The sequence below is a fragment of the Diceros bicornis genome, chromosome 33 (assembly GCF_020826845.1).
Source record: "Diceros bicornis minor isolate mBicDic1 chromosome 33, mDicBic1.mat.cur, whole genome shotgun sequence".
Classification (NCBI taxonomy): domain Eukaryota; kingdom Metazoa; phylum Chordata; class Mammalia; order Perissodactyla; family Rhinocerotidae; genus Diceros; species Diceros bicornis.
The window spans coordinates 8,549,159-8,565,555 of record NC_080772.1 but is presented as its reverse complement, the minus strand read 5'-3'; the positions used below and the strand labels follow the sequence as shown (position 1 = coordinate 8,565,555).

Below are 16,397 nucleotides of genomic sequence, written 5' to 3'. Positions count from 1 at the left end.
AGAAAACACATTTATGATTATATTAAAGAAGAAAGAATATGAGGTAATAAAACTCAGAACTATGGACTTAAATAACATTCTACTCTTTAGACTGTGATTTTCTCTCTCCTATATTTGAACTAAAGTATATTTCCCATCTTGATCATTCAAATAGTAATCAAGTTCTAGATTTAAATTTTACTTATGTGGTACAATAAATATATATTAAACTAATGTATGTTTTTAAAAATCTACTTTAAAACAGGAAATTCTACTTTATTTTTCCAACACATGGTAAAAAGCCATGTTATGCTACCAAATCATCTTGGGAGAAAATTAGTTAGTAAAGAAAAACATCATTTTAAAAATTGTAGAAGGATGATAGGCTGTCTTTAACAATGGAAGAAGCAGTTAAATTGCAATTACAAACTATGGAGCTGGGAAAATTATAGCTGTCTTCTGTAGAATAACTAGTTTGTTAGTGCTTGTTTGAATAAAATGAAATAAGCTCTTTAGCTTCTGCTCTCTTAGAAATGCAGCAAAAGAGTTCACGGGAGAATCAATACTTGCTAAATGTACAAGAATCAAATCAATAGAGAAGGAAATTGCATTTTCTAACAACTAGGATGAAAAGTATAGGAATAGAAATAAAAATGAAAATAATGAAATTTGTTTACCATAGGTGTTTATACTTCTTTAAATCATTAAAACTTTAACCTTGGAAGGCAGTGTTGTAAAAACTGTAAAGAATCTAAAGATCATGAACTAAGATTCATGTTCTAGTTCATAACTCACACTTCAATCAATTGATAGCCAACAAGTCACTGAGTCATTACTAGGTGTGCAGTGTCATAGAGAGGAGTATATGAAAAATAGAAAATGATGTCTTTGTCTTCTGTTAGCAAGGCCAAGACACCAAAAAGGAAAAAAATCAGAACATTCTTAACATAAGATTTTGGTGAAATGATGTCAGGTCAAAGAAAAACTAACAAAATAAATGAGAAAGAAAATTTTTTTAATTAAAAAAAAGAACTGGAAAAAAAATCAGTAGAAATTAAACAAAGAAGATATAAAACCTTGTGCCATAATCTTTGTCAAGTTGAAGCCAAGAGAAGATTTTAGGAATTTGTTGGGTACTTAACCCAGCTTGCTCAGCAACTTTATGGGAGAAAGTGAGTAGAAAAAATTCTAAAAACGTTCTTAATATTCATGCCCCATTAGCCCCAATTTGAAAGAGAATGGGTGAGCAGATGGACCAGAGAAAAATAGGATGCAGGGAATGGACAAATAGCTTGATGAAAGACTCAAATTACCATAACAGATACAAAATAAGTAGAAAATTTGAATTGCCATCTTCTAAAAAATAATAATAAACTTACAATTAAATTTTTTCATGAACAATGTAGGCCCAGATGGTGAATTTTCTATAAAACCTTTAAGAAACAAATAATACTAATCCTACAGAAATCCTTTAGAATAGTTCCCAACTCATCGTATGAGATTAGCATTACTCCAATACCAAAACCAGACAAAAGCATAATAAGAAAACCACAGAAAAATAACCCTCATGAACATAAATGAAAATATTCTCAACAAATATTAGGAAATCAAGTCAACCACAATCTTCAGGTTTATCCCAGAAATGCAAAGCTTTTTAACATTTGGAAATCAATCAATGTAATTCATCATATTGGAAGAACAGGAGAGGGTCGGCCCCGTGGCTTAGCGGTTAAGTGTGCGTGCTCCACTACTGGCGGCCCGGGTTCAGATCCCGGGCGTGCACCAACGCACTGCTTCTCCGGCCATGCTGAGGCTGCGTCCCACATACAGCAACTAGAAGGATGTGCAACTATGACATGCAACTATCTACTCGGGCTTTGGGGAAAAAAAAAGGAGGAGGATTGGCAATAGATGTTAGCTCAGAGCTGGTCTTTCTCAGCAAAAAGAGGAGGATTAGCATGGATGTTAGCTCAGGGCTGATCTTCCTCACAAAAAAAAAAAAAGAATGGTAGAAGAACAGGAGAATGTGTATCTGATCACCTCAAGAGATACAAAAACAGCATTTGGCAAAATTAAATATTCATTCATGATAGAAACTTGCTACTGGAAATGACGGAAATGAGAAACACATTATTGGAAACTGGAGTAAAGGCAATTCTTTTATAAAGTGGTAGAGAACTTGGCTGAATTGTGCTCTATTATTCAGTGGTGGAAATAGAACTTGTAAGTGAGGAACTTGCATGTTTAGCTGAGGAGATTTCCAATCAAAGTGTGAAAGGTGTGGCCTGGTTTCTCCTTGCTGCTTACAGTAAAATGAAAGAAGAAAGAGATAAATTGAGAAAGGAATGTTAAGCAAAATGGAACCAGTGCTTGATGATTTGGAATATTCTCAACCTATCCAGATGTCATGTTCTTCAAACAGAGCCAAGGGCATGGCAGAACAACTGTTTGCTAGAGAGATTAGGCATATGACTTACAGATTCAATCAACCATCTCAGCAGAAGCCAAGAGTAGAGATGGAGTTATCCAGGAAGGATCTGGAGAGACCTCTTGTGTCTAACGATGTGGATCCCTATGACATCCACAGATGACCAACAAGGTTTTCAAGAAACTTATTCCAGCAGATGAAAGGGACAGAGATGGGATGAAATCAAGGAAGAATGACTCCAAGGGCCCAAAAGCCTGAAGCCACTGCCATGGTGGGCTGAGAGGGCAGGGCCGCCACCATGGGGAACAAGAGGATGAGGCTGCTGCCTTAGCAGAGCCCAGAGATCAAAACAGTAAGGCATGGAGAATTATTCTCAGGCCTTGAAATCTAATGAAATTTGCCCTGCTGGGATTCAGCCTTATCTGGGACATGGTGACCTCCTTTTTTCCTTCTAATTTTTCCCTTTTGGAATGGGAATGTCTATTCTATGTCTGCCCCACCATTATATTTCAAAAGCAGATAACTTGTTTTCTAGTTTCACAGATCTGTGAATGGAGAGGAATTTTGGCCCAGGATGGATTATACCCAGTGTCTCACCCATACCTGATCAGATGATATCAAAGATGAAATTTCGAACATTTTGAGATGATTACATTTAGATTATGCTTTAGACTTAAAGTTGATGCTGGACTGGTTAACACTTTTGGGAATGGTGGTATGTGGTAGATGCATTTCGCACATGGAAAGGACATGAATTTTCCAGGGACAGAAAAACTGTTGTGTCAACTGTGTCCCCTAAAAAATGTATTCAAATCCTTACTCCTAGTACCTGTGAATGTGACCTTATTTGGAAACAGGCTCATTGCAGATGTAATTACTTAAGATGAAGTCACACTTGAATAGGGTGGGCTTAGTCAATTATGACTGGTGTCTTGATAAGAAAAGGAGAAGAGACACAGAGACAAAGACAGAGGGAAGAATGCCCTTAGTACACAGAGGGATTGGAAATACCCAGCTGCAAGCCAAAGAATGCCAAGGACTGCCTGCCACCACCAGAAGCTAGGAAGAAGAAAGGAAGGCTCTTCCCTTAGAGCCTTCAGAGAGAGCATGACACTGCCAACATCTTGATTTTGGACTTCTAGCCTCCAGAACTATGAGAGAATAAATTTCTGTTTTTGCAAGCCACCCTGTCTATGGTAATTTGTTACAGCAGCCCTAGGACACTGTCTGGGAAGGGGGAGAATCTCCCTCTGCCCTTTCCCTTAAGGTTCTTCTGGCTGGCCAAATAATTAACAAGACAGGTTAGCAGGAGAAAATGATACCAAGTTTAATAACATGTATACATGGGAGAAACCAGGGAAACTGAGTTTGTCAACACAATAGCGGTGATTCTCATCTTAAATACCATCTTCAGCTAAAGACAAAGGAGGATGTTGGGGGTGGGTGATGTTTTGGGATTTCAGAGGGGAAGAAGACAATTTACATGAAGAGGGAAATGTAAACGCTTGTCAGACAATGCTTTGCAGGGCCACCTATAAAGAACGTGGCCAGAGAGACAGGAATTATAGTAATCAAGAGTATGTACATTTAAGTCTTCTTCTTCTGTCCTCATAAGAGTTTTCACTCTTAAGGTCATCCCCCCCTCTTCCCACTACACAGAGGGAGATACCTTTACAAATGTAAATATTTGGTAAACAGAACTTTGTTAAGAATGGGCTTAGTAAGGACCCTGCTAGTCTGTCCCTATCCAGAGTTAAATTCCTTTAGGCAGTTAGTAGGGGAGGTCAAATGTCCATCAGAGAAAATAATCAAAGTAAAGAGATATATTTCAGGGTGGTCAATTTTGATCTCCCGTAACACTACTACAAAAAGTGACTATACAAGCAAATTGTGTTACATAAATGAATACAATTCAGCAATTAGAAGGCATAAACTTATACATACAAAAATTTGGATGAATCTCAAGCTTTATGCTGATTCAAATCCTAGTCACAAAAAAGTATATACTATATGATTCCACATAAACACTTCTAGGAAAAGCAAACATTTATAGTAAGAAAAAGCAAATGAGTTCTTTCCTAGCACCAGGGGTGGTGGAATTATCTGCAAAGAGTAGAAGAAACTATTTGTGATGATAGAATTATTCTATATCTTTATTGAAGTAGTAGTTATACAGGTGAACTCAACTGTCAAAATTCATCACACTGCAGAAGTAAAATGTGTGCATTTTATTTATGTAAATTATACCTCAATACAATTGATTGTTTTAAACATCAAATAAACAAAAACTTGTAAAGCCATAACTGAAATGGTAAAGTTGAAAAAACAATTGCCACACAAAGGAAAAAGAACCAATTTCTTTCATTTGCAAACAGCTCATACACTCAAAAAATAAAACATGGATTTCACAATAGAAATATGGACAAGAATATGAATAAGCAATTCATTAAAATAAAAAACACAAAGAAGCAGAAAATATGCTCAACGTTCCTTAAAACTAAAGAAAGGCAAATAAAAACAAGACATTGTTTTTCATCTATCAGATTGGCAAAAATCTTTAGTTTTAGAATATCTAGTGCTGTGAGAGTGGACCTTTACTCATACACTGTTTGGCATCAGTGTAGCTTCCTGTACCCTTTTTGAAGGGCAATGTGGCAATATCTATGAAAATCTACAATGCACAGACCCTCTGATAACAGTGTTACTGCTACAATTTACTGTACAAATATACACACAAAGATGCCAAACTATGTGTACTAAGGACATTCTTCAACATTCCTTGTAGTGGTGAATATTTGGACCCAACCATATATCTTTTAATACAGAATGAGTCGAAGAAATTACAGCACAGCCAAAATGAAATGCTACACAACATAACGATTTCATAAGAATGACTAAAGCAAAGTACGGCACAATTTGGATACTATTATCTCAACTTTGCAAATAAAGAGGATATCCACAGAAATATGTACACGTGCTAGTATATACATTTAAAATTTAGAGAAGAAAAATTAAGATATCTTTATGAGTAGAGTTTAGAAGTTGGAGCTGGGGAAAGGTTAACTTTTCATTTTATATTTACCTACATTATTTGATTTTTATCATGTGCAATATTACTTTTACCTTTTTAAATAGGCAAATATGTAAAAGGAGAAATAGATATAATTTTAAATGATGAATTTCCTATTATAGATGAAGAGCTCTTCAGGAGTATTTTCAGGATTTAGGAAAATTTTGTCTGAATTCTTCCAGAACAAAATGATGTTTTCATCTGGTGGCTACAGAAAATCCTCTGTATAATTACTCTTTTATATTTCCACAATTCCTTATAATCACTTGCCAACTGTTCTTCCCAGTAAACTATAAGCTACTCATAGACCAAAAAGTCATTGATGACCTACAAGCAATGCCAAACAGGAAGGACAGAACCATTCTTAGAAGTCAATATACTGGCACTTTAAGCACCATAATAAATTGTATATGTTGGCCACAAAATGGCATGACTTTTCGATTAATTGAATAGTACCATTGTGAGGAGTGGCGAATAATAGGAGATCTTTGAGGTCACACAGAAGCATCTTGAGATTTACACTTTGAAACTTGGTTTTAGATGAGATAACCTAACATCTCTGTCATAGCTTCTCCAATAAGAAAATAGAAATTATACACTCCTCATATGGTTTTTATAAGAGCTATATCACATAACATTTATTAATCACATAGTACAGTGTCTGGTACATTAGAGTCACTTAATAAAGCAAAGCTATTATTATCATTGTAATTGTTATAGAATTACCTCTTTTCTAGCAATTAGACCATGCATTCTCAACAGGGGCAATATCACTCCCAAAGGAGGAAAATTAGTTCTTGGAGGGCAAAAAGCTTAAATATTACAATGGTATATGGCTCTTCTAAACTCAACCCTAGCCAACAAAATACTATTCCTTAGTATTTAACATCTCTCATTGGTCGAAGGCAATAATGAAAAAAAACTTGAGAAGTATGAATTAGGCTAATAACTCACTTAAGAACTACATAAAAACTTTGTAAATTTCACCTCCAAAAAAAAATGTTTACATAAATGAAAATTAATCTCCTGAAGTACAAAATTAGAGAAATAGTACCTATTCCTGTCTATACACCTGAATGACTGCAATTCATATACGCAGCAATAAAAAGAAACACGAAAAAAAGGGGATCAGCCTCCAGGACATAGTTATGTAACCACTGGGTGATAGTGGTGTCTATAAGGAAATTTACATTGGTAGGTGTTAGCCAAATATAAATCACAAATACTTGGTATTAAATCATTGGAAATCCTATTCCAAGCAAGGCAGCAAGCAAAGAGCATTTAATTTCAGCTACCATTATTTGAAGAAGATTGATTGTGTGAAATCAGTAGTAGCCATAAATAAATAACTTCTGAGTAGTAGGAGACATAGAACTAATGGAAGAGAACTATTTCTCTAATCATGCCAGAAAAGCCTTCCTTTTTGCTTTCTGCCTCCTACAGTAGCAAAATGCCAATTTGAGGGTCCAAGATAATGATGGACTGCTCTATAAATGGGCAGAGTCATTGCATACGGTTCTCTGTGGTACTCATCTGCACACTGCCTCTAAGCACTAAGCTGACTTGACTTCTGCATCTTTCTATGGTCTCTATTTTTACCCAGGAACATAAAGCCCAAGGCTACTTAACTGGCTGTGGACTTGGCAGTGGGGGAAAATTCCAAGCTAGGCACTCAGGGCTTTAATCTCCAGCTGCTGGCTGAGCAGAGTTTGAAGATCAAGGAAACAAAAGAATGTAGACTAACCAAACCAATTTTAAAAGAGAACAAAGTTGGAAAATTTTACACAATCTGATTGTTCTGGCATACAAATAGACACACAGATCAATGCAATAAAATAGACAGTGCAGAAATACTCCTACACATATACAGTTGACTGATTTTTAGCAAAACACTATCCTTTTCAATTCAAAATATTTCAATGAGAAAAGGATAGTCTTTTCAACAAAGAGTGATGGAATAATTGGATAGCCATGTGAAATAAAATGAACTTCAGTCCTCACCTCCCACCATATATACCATATACAAAAAATAACTTTAAATGGCTCAAATGGACCCAATATAAGAACTAAAACTATAAAACTCCTAAGAGAAAACATAGGAGGAAATCTTTTCATTGGGCTAGGCAGAGATTTCTTAGATAGGACGTGAAAGACCACAGAAAGAAAATAAATTGCACTTTACCAAAATTAAAAACTTTGGCTCATTGAAAGCTTCACCATTAATGAAATGAAAAGGCAAGCTACAGACTGAGAGAAATATGTATAAAACATACACCTGAATACATTGTGCCCAGAATACATACAGAACTCTTACCACCCTAGGACTACAAACTACAAATACCTAACGGAAAATAAGATTTGAAAACATACTGTACCACAAAGGACATATGAATGACACACATCAATAGTCATTAGGGGAAGAGGGGGTTCAAGTTGGCGGTGTAGGAAAGCCCTGAACTCACCTCCTCCCATGACATACCAAATCGACACCTACATATAGAGTAATTCTTCCTGAAGAAGAACTGAGGGTTGACAGAGCAGCTTTTGTACAAAGGGACCACAAAGAAACAGGTAAGAGAGACAAAGACATGGGTTTAACAGGAACCCCACACCTGACATGGCACCCTGCTGCAGGGAGGGATAGCACTGAGGGGCCTGCACGCAGGCTTGCCTGTCCTGGGGCACAGCAGAAAAAACAGTGGTTTGGAGGGCACCTAGACTATATGGGAAGAAAATCCATTTACTATCCCTAGAGCATCAGCCAAACAGGGGGAAACTACTGGGAATTCTTTCCAGGGTCAGAAGAACCAGCAAGCACCATTCTTTGCATTCGCCCTCCACCTTGATAGCACTGGTGGGAGCACAGTCCAGACGCCACCAGTCTGCTAAGGCCACCCCAGCATCCCCCAGGTGAAAAGCAGCCCAGGGCTCCCTGGCCAGCACCCTGCTCCACCTCCAGCACCCTGCCAAGGTACTCTCAGACCTCAGCCACAGGGCAGCCCAGGACTCCCCAGCTGGTGCTGCGCTCCAGCCACCCCACCAAGGTGTCCATAGGAACCAAGTGGCCAGGGACTCCACAGCCAGTGCCCATTCCAGCTGTCCTATTAAAGCCACCTAGCATAGGCAGTCTACATGAGGAATACTCCTACAGAAGGCCACTCCTTCAAGAGCTAGAGAGGTAGCAGTTTTGCCTAATTTATAGAAAGAAACACAGAAAGTCAAACAAAATGAAGAGACAAAGGAATATGTTCCAAATGAAAGAACAAGATAAGATCCCAGGAAAAAAACCCTAATGAAACAAAGATAAGTAATTTACCTGATAAAAATTTCAAAGTAATGGTCATAAAACTGCTCACTGACCTACGGAGAAGAATGGAGGAACACAGTGAAACCTTCAACAAAGAATTGGAAAATATAAGAAAGAACCAATCACAGCAGAATATAATAACTGAAATGAAAAATACACTAGAGGAAATTAACAGCAGATTAAATGATACAGAAGAAAGGACCAGAGATCTGTAAGGCAGCGTAATGGAAATCACCCAATCAGAACAGCAACAAGAAAAAAGAATTTAAAAAATTGAAGACAACTTAATGGAACTCTGGGGCAACATCAAGCACACTGACATTCACATTATAGGGGTCCCAAAAGAAGAGAGAGAGAAAGGGGAAGAAAACTTATTTGAAGAAAGAATGGCTGAAAACTTCCCTAACCTGGGAAGGAACTAGACATGCAGGTCCAGAAAGCACAGAGAGTCCCAAACAAGATAAACCTGAAGAGATACACATCAATATATTTTACAATTAAAATGGCAAAAGTTAAAGATAATAAAAGAATCCTAAGGGCAGCAAGAGAAAAACAACACGTCACAAACAAGGGAACCTCCATAAGACTATCAGCTGATTTTTCAGGAGAAATTTTGAAGGCCAGAAGGAAGTGGCATGATATACTTAAAGTGTTGAAAGGAAAAAAACTTATAACATGAATACTCTATCCAGCAAGGTTATCATTCAGAATTGAAGGAGAGATAAAGAGTTTCCCAGACAAGCAACAACTAAAGGAGTTTATCACCACTAAACTGGCCTTACAAGTAAAAGGTCTTCTGTAAGTGGAAAAGAAAAGGCCATAATAAGAAATAATAAAATACAAGAAAGAAAAAATGTCTCACTGGTAAAGGCAAATATTTAGCAAAGGCAGTGGATCGGCCACTTAAAAAGCTAATATGGTTAAAAGACAAAAATTGTAAAAACCAACTATAAATACAAAAGTAGTTAAGGGATACACAAAATAAAAACACGTAAAATACTACGTGAAAAACATAAAACATGGTAGGGGGAATAAAAATGTAGTGCTTTTAAAACGCACTCAAACTTAAGCAATTATAACCTTAAAATGGACTGTTATATATAAAGGTCAATATATATAAACCTTATGGTCACCACAAACCAAAAACCAGCAACAGATACATGAAAACATAAAGAGAAAGGGAAAAAAAAACATAACACTAATGAAAACTACAAGGGAAAAGATCAAAAGAAGAAGAAAAGAACAGAGAAGAACTATCAAAAAAAAAAACAAAACAAAACAGAAAACAACTGACAAAATGGCGAAATGGCAGTAAGTATATATGTATAAATAATTACTTTAAATGTAAATGGATTAAATGTTTCAATTAAAAACTTACGGTGGCTAAAAGGATAAAAAAAAAAAAAAAAGACCCATCTATATGCTTCCTACAAGAGACTCACTTCAGATCTAAAGACACACCCAGACTGAAAGTGAAGGGATGGAAAGATATTCCATGCAAATTAAAACAAACAGAAAGCTAGAGTAGCAAAATTCATATAAGACAAAACAGACTTTAAAATAAAGACTGTAACAAAAGACAAAGAAGTGTTTTACATAGTGATAAAAGGGGTCAATCCAAGAAGAGGATATAACATTTGTTAGGTTAACAAATGTTAATGTTAGGCACCTAACACAAATGTTAGGTTGGCACCTAACATAAGAGCATCTAAATATATAAAGCAAATATTAACAGACATAAAGGGAGAAATTGACAACAATACAATAATAGAGGACTTTAATACCCCACTTACATCAAAGGATAGATCATCCAGACAAAAAAAACAACAAGGGAACAATGGCCTTAAACGACACATTAAACCAGATGGACTTAACAGATATATACAGAACATTCCATCCAAAAACTGCAAAACACATTCTTTTGAAGTGCACATGCAACATTCTCTGGGATAGATCACATCTTAGGCCACTAAACAAGTTTCAATAAATTTAAGAAGATTGAAATCATACCAAGCATCTTTTCCAACTACAACAGTATGAAAATAGAAATCAACTACAAGAAGAAAGCTGGAAAAGTCACAAATATGTAGAGACTAAACAATATGCTACTGAACAACTATTGGATCAACAAAGATATCAAAAGAGAAACCAAAAAGTTCCTGGAGACAAATGAAAATAGAAATACGACATACCAAAATCTATGAGATGCAGTTACAGTGGTACTAAGAGGGAAATTCATAGGGATGCAAGCCTACCCTGAGAAACAAAAAAAATAAATAAATAAATCTAACATTACACCTAAAGGAACTAGAAAAAGAACAAACAAAGCCCAAAGTCAGTAGAAGGAAGGAAATAAGAAAAATTAGAGCAGAAATAAATGAAATGGAGACTAAAAAGGCATTAGAAAAGATCAGTGAAACTAAGAGCTGGTTCTTTGAAAACATAAACAAAATTGAAAAACCCTTAGCTAGATTGACTAAGAAAAAAAGAGACAAGGCTGAAATAAAATCAGAAACAAAAGAAGAGAAATTACAACAGATACCACAGAAATACAAAGGATTATAAGAGAATACTATGAAGAGCTATATGCCAACAAATTGGATAACCTAGAAGAAATGGATAAACTCTTAGAATCATACAACCTTCCAAAATCAAGAAGAAATAGAGAATCTGAACAGACTGACCACTAGTAAGATGAAATTGTAATCAAAAACCTCCCAAAAAACAAAAGTCCAGGACCAGACGGCTTCTCTAGTGAATCCTACCAAACATTCAAATAAGATTTAATACCCATCCTTCTCAAACTCTTCCAAAAAGTTGAAGAGGAGGAAAGGCTTCCTAACTCATTTTACAACGTCAACATTACTCTGATAACAAAACCAGACAAGGACAACAGAAAAAAAAAGAAAATTACAGGCGGATATCCCGGATGAAGATAGATCATCCTCTACCTAGCAAAAATCTTCCACAAAATATTAGCAAACCAAGTACAATAGTACATTAAAAGGATCACACATCACAATCAAATGAGATTTATCTCAGGGATGCAGGGATGGTTCAACATCTGCAAATCAATCAACATGAGACACCACATTAACAAAATGAAGAATAAAAATCATATGATCATCTCAATAGATGCAGAGAAAGCATTTGACAAGATTCAACGTCAATTTATGATAAAAACTCTCAACAAACTGGGTATAGAGGGAACATACCTCAACATAATAAAGGCCATATATGACAAACCCACAGCCAACATCATAGTCAATGGTGAAAAACTGAAAGCTATTCCTCTGAGAACAGGTACAAGAGACAAGAATACCCACTAGCTCCACTTTTATTCAACATAGTATTGGAAGTCCCAGCCAGGGCAAATAGGCAAGAAAAAGAAATAAAATGCATCCACATGGAAAGAAAGAAGTAAAACTGTCACTATCTGCAGATAACATGATTCTACATATAGAAAAACCTAAAGAATCTATAAAAAAAACTACTAGAAATAATAAACAAATACAGTAAAGTTGCAGAGTACAAAATCAACGTACAAAATTCAGGTGTGTTTCTATACACTAACAACAAACTAGGAGAAAGAGAAATCAAGAAAATAATCCCATTTACAATCGCAACAAAAAAATAAAATACCTAGGAATAAACTTAACCAAGGAGATGAAGGACCTATACATTGCAAACTATAAGACACTATTAAAAGGAATCTAAGAAGACACAAAGAAATAGAAAGATATGCTGTCCTCATGGATTGGAAGAATTAAATAGTTAAAATGTACATATTACCTAAAGCAACCTACAGATTCAATGCAATCTCTACAAAATCCCAAAGACATTTTTCACAGAGATAGAACAAAGAATCCTAAAACTTATATGGAACATCAAAAGACACTGAATAGCCAAAGCCATCCTAAGAAAAAAGAGCAAAGCTGGAGGTTTCACATTCTCTGATTTCAAAGCATACTACACAGCTATAGTAATCAAAACAGCATCATATGGGCAATAAAACAGACACACAGATCAATGAAACAGAATTGAGAGCCCAAAACTAAACACACACTTATATGGACAGCTAATTTTCAACATAGGAGCCAAGAAAATACAATGAAGAAAGCAAAGTCACTTCAATAAATGCTGTTGGGAAAACTGGACAGCCATATGCAAAAGAAAGAAACTAGATCACTATCTTACACCATACATAAACATTAACTCAAAATGAATCAAAGACTTGAATGTAAGACCTGAAACCATAAAACTCCTAGAAGAAAACACAGACAGTACACTCTTTCACATCAGCCTTAGCAGTATCTTTTTAAATATGTATCCTCAAGCAAGGAAAACAAAAGCAAAAATAAACAAATGGAACTACATCAAACCAAAAAGCTTCTGCATAGCAAAGGAAATGATCAACAAAATGAAAAGACTATCTACCAACTGGGAGAAGATATTGCAAATCATATATCTGATAAGGGGTTAATATCCAAAATATATAAAGAACTCATACAACTCAACAACAACAAAAAAAACTGATTTAAAAATGGGCAAAGGATCTGAACAGGCATTTTTCCAAAGAAGGTATACAGATGGCCAAGAGGCACAGGAAAAGACATTCAACAACACTAATTATTAGGGAAATGTAAATCCAAACCTCAATGAGATATCATCTCACACCTATCAGAATGGCTATTAGTTGTTTTTTTTTTTGTTTGTCTTTTTCCTTCAGATTGGCCTTGAGCTAACATCTGTTGCCAATCTTCCTCTATCTTATACATGGGTCACCACCAAAGCATGGCTTGACAAGTGGTGTAGATACATGCCCAGGATCTGAACCTGCAAACCTGGACCACCAAAGCAGAGCATGCAGGACTTGAACCACTCGGCCACGGGGCCAGGCCCCCAGAATAGCTATTATTAAAAAGACAAGAAATAACAAATGTTGGTGAGGATGTGGAGAAAAGGGAACCCTCATACACTGTTGGTGGGAATGTAAATTGATGCAGCCTCTACAGAAAACAGTATGGAAATTCCTCAAAAAATTGAGAATAGAACTACCATATGATCCAGCTATTCTACTTCCTGGTATTTATCCAAAGAATACAAAAACACTAATTCGAGAAAATATCTGCTCCCCTATATTCATTGCAGCCTTATTTACAGTAGCCAAGACATGGAAACAACCTAAGTGCCCATCGATAAATGAATGGACAAAGAAGATATGATCTATCTATCTATCTATCTATCTATCTATCTATCTATCTATATACAGTGGAATACTACTAAGCCATGAAAAGGTGAAATCTTGCTATTTGCAACAATATGGATGGACCTTGAGGGTTTTATGCTAAGCAAAATAAGTCAGACAGAGAAAAACAAATACCATATAATTTCACTCATATATGGAAGATAACAACAACAACAAACACACACACAGATGGAGAGAACAGACTGGTGGTTACCAAAGGGGTAGGGTAGGGTAGGAGGGTAGAAGGAGGGTAGGGGGAGGGCGAAATGGGTAAATGAGGTCTTTTGTATGGTGATGGATGGAAATTAGACTTTTGGTGGTAAACACAATGTGATGTATACAGAAATTGAATTATAAAATCTACATAATGTTATAAACTGTTACTTCAATTTAAAAAAAAAAGAGCATAAACAGAATACAAAAAAAATAAAATTTCTACAGGAAGAACAAAAAAAAGACACCCACTAGGGAAAAACAAATTAAAACCACAAAGAAATATCACTAAACACACACTAGAATGGCTAAAATTGAGAAAACTAATAATACCAAGTGCAAGCAAGAATACAGAGCAACTGGAATTTTCATACGTTGCTGGTAGAGATGTGAAATGGTACAGCCACTTGTGAAAACAGTTGGCAATTTCTGATAGAGTTAAACATACAATTTCCATACAAATTAGCAATTTCACTCCTAGGTAGGTATTTACCTAGGAGAAATAAAAGCGTATGTCTTGTAAAAAGACTTGTAGATGAATGTTTATGTAACTTACGTGCATAATAGCCAAAAACTGGAAATAACTCAAATGTCCTTTAACTGTTGAATGTATAAATAAATTGTGGTATATACATAAAATGGTATACGACTCAGCAATGAAGAAAAACAAACTGCTGATTCAGGCAACAACAGCAATGAACCTCAAAAGAATTTTGCTAAGTGATAGAAGCACACAAAGATAACATATCACATGATTCCATTTACATGAAATTCTAGAAAAAATATTATAGCTACAGAAAGCAAATCAGTGGCTTCCAAGGGCTTGGCAAAGGGGGAGGGGAAGTGGCTCCAAAGGGGCACAAAAGAATTTTTTGGAGTAATGGACATGTTCTATATCTGGATTGTAGTGGCAGTTATATGACTGCATTTATTTGTCAAAACCCATTAAATTGTACACTTGAAATTTAAAATATATCTAAATAAGGTTTATTTTTTAAAAGAGAGAAAAAAGGAAATAGAAATGAAAGTTAAGGGATTAATCCAGAGGTTCATCATTTTCAGATGATATTCACAGTAGGAATTCTAAAATGAAGTAGGAAAGAAACAAAAGGGAGGGAAAATCAAAGAAATAAGATAAAACAAATTTCCAGAACTGAAGAATATGGGTATTGAATGCTTAGTATAACAAATGAAAAAAATACCTACACTAATGTACATCTTCATGAAATTTCAGGATACCAGAATAAATAGACGGTCCTAAAAGTTTTGGTGAAAAAGAAGGTGAGGCAGTTACATATATAGGAGCAGAAATAAGAATAGTTTAACATTTTTCACATTGGGATTAGAAGATAAAAGACAAATGAAGAAAGTTTTCAAAATGTTATTTCCAACCTATAATGCCATATCATTTTTATCAGTTAAGCATGAGAGTAGAATAAAGGTAGTTTCATATATTTAAGATCCCAAAACTTTACCTCCCATTTATAAGGAAGAGTTTCCTTATAAATTATCAGAGAATTTGTTCCAAACTGAGGCCTAGGGGCCAGCCCGGTGGCGCAGTGGTTAAGTTTGCGTGCTCTGCTTCGGCAGCCCAGGGTTCATAGGTTGGGATCCTGGGCACAGGCCAATACACCGCTTGTCAAACCATGCTGTGGTGGCATCCCATATAAAGTAGAGGAAGATGGGCACGGATGCTAGCCCAGGGCTAATCTTCCTCAGCAAAAAGAGGAGGATTGGCAATGGATGTTAGCTCAGGGCTAATCCTCCTCACACACACACACACACACACACACACACACACACAAACTGAGGCCTAAACTAATAATAAGATATGGGTTTCAAGAAACAAGACATCCAATGTAGAGATGGAAAGGAGATTCCCAGGATGTTGCTGAAGGAAAACTCCAGGATGACAATTGTGCAGTGGGCCTGCAGAACAAACAGTCCATTTTGGATGAGGATGGGAGGGGTGGAAGAGAGCTTTATGAAGAATGCCTCCAAGGGAGGAACCTGCAGCCGAATGGTTCAAGTTCCACATGCTCCGCTTCAGCAGGCTGCGTTTGCAGGTTCAGATCCCAGGCGCAGACAGGTCCACTCATCAGCCATGCTGTGGAGGCATCCCACATACAAACTAGAGGAAGATGGGCACGGA

The 16,397-nt window shown here is 36.1% G+C and overlaps 1 protein-coding gene across 1 annotated transcript in view; it reads right to left on the bottom strand.

Annotated features, from left to right (window-relative positions):
• The window catches only part of RP1 (RP1 axonemal microtubule associated), a 280,580-nt gene that overhangs the window by 243,103 nt on the left and 21,080 nt on the right, over window positions 1–16,397 (bottom strand). The window lies entirely within an intron of this gene.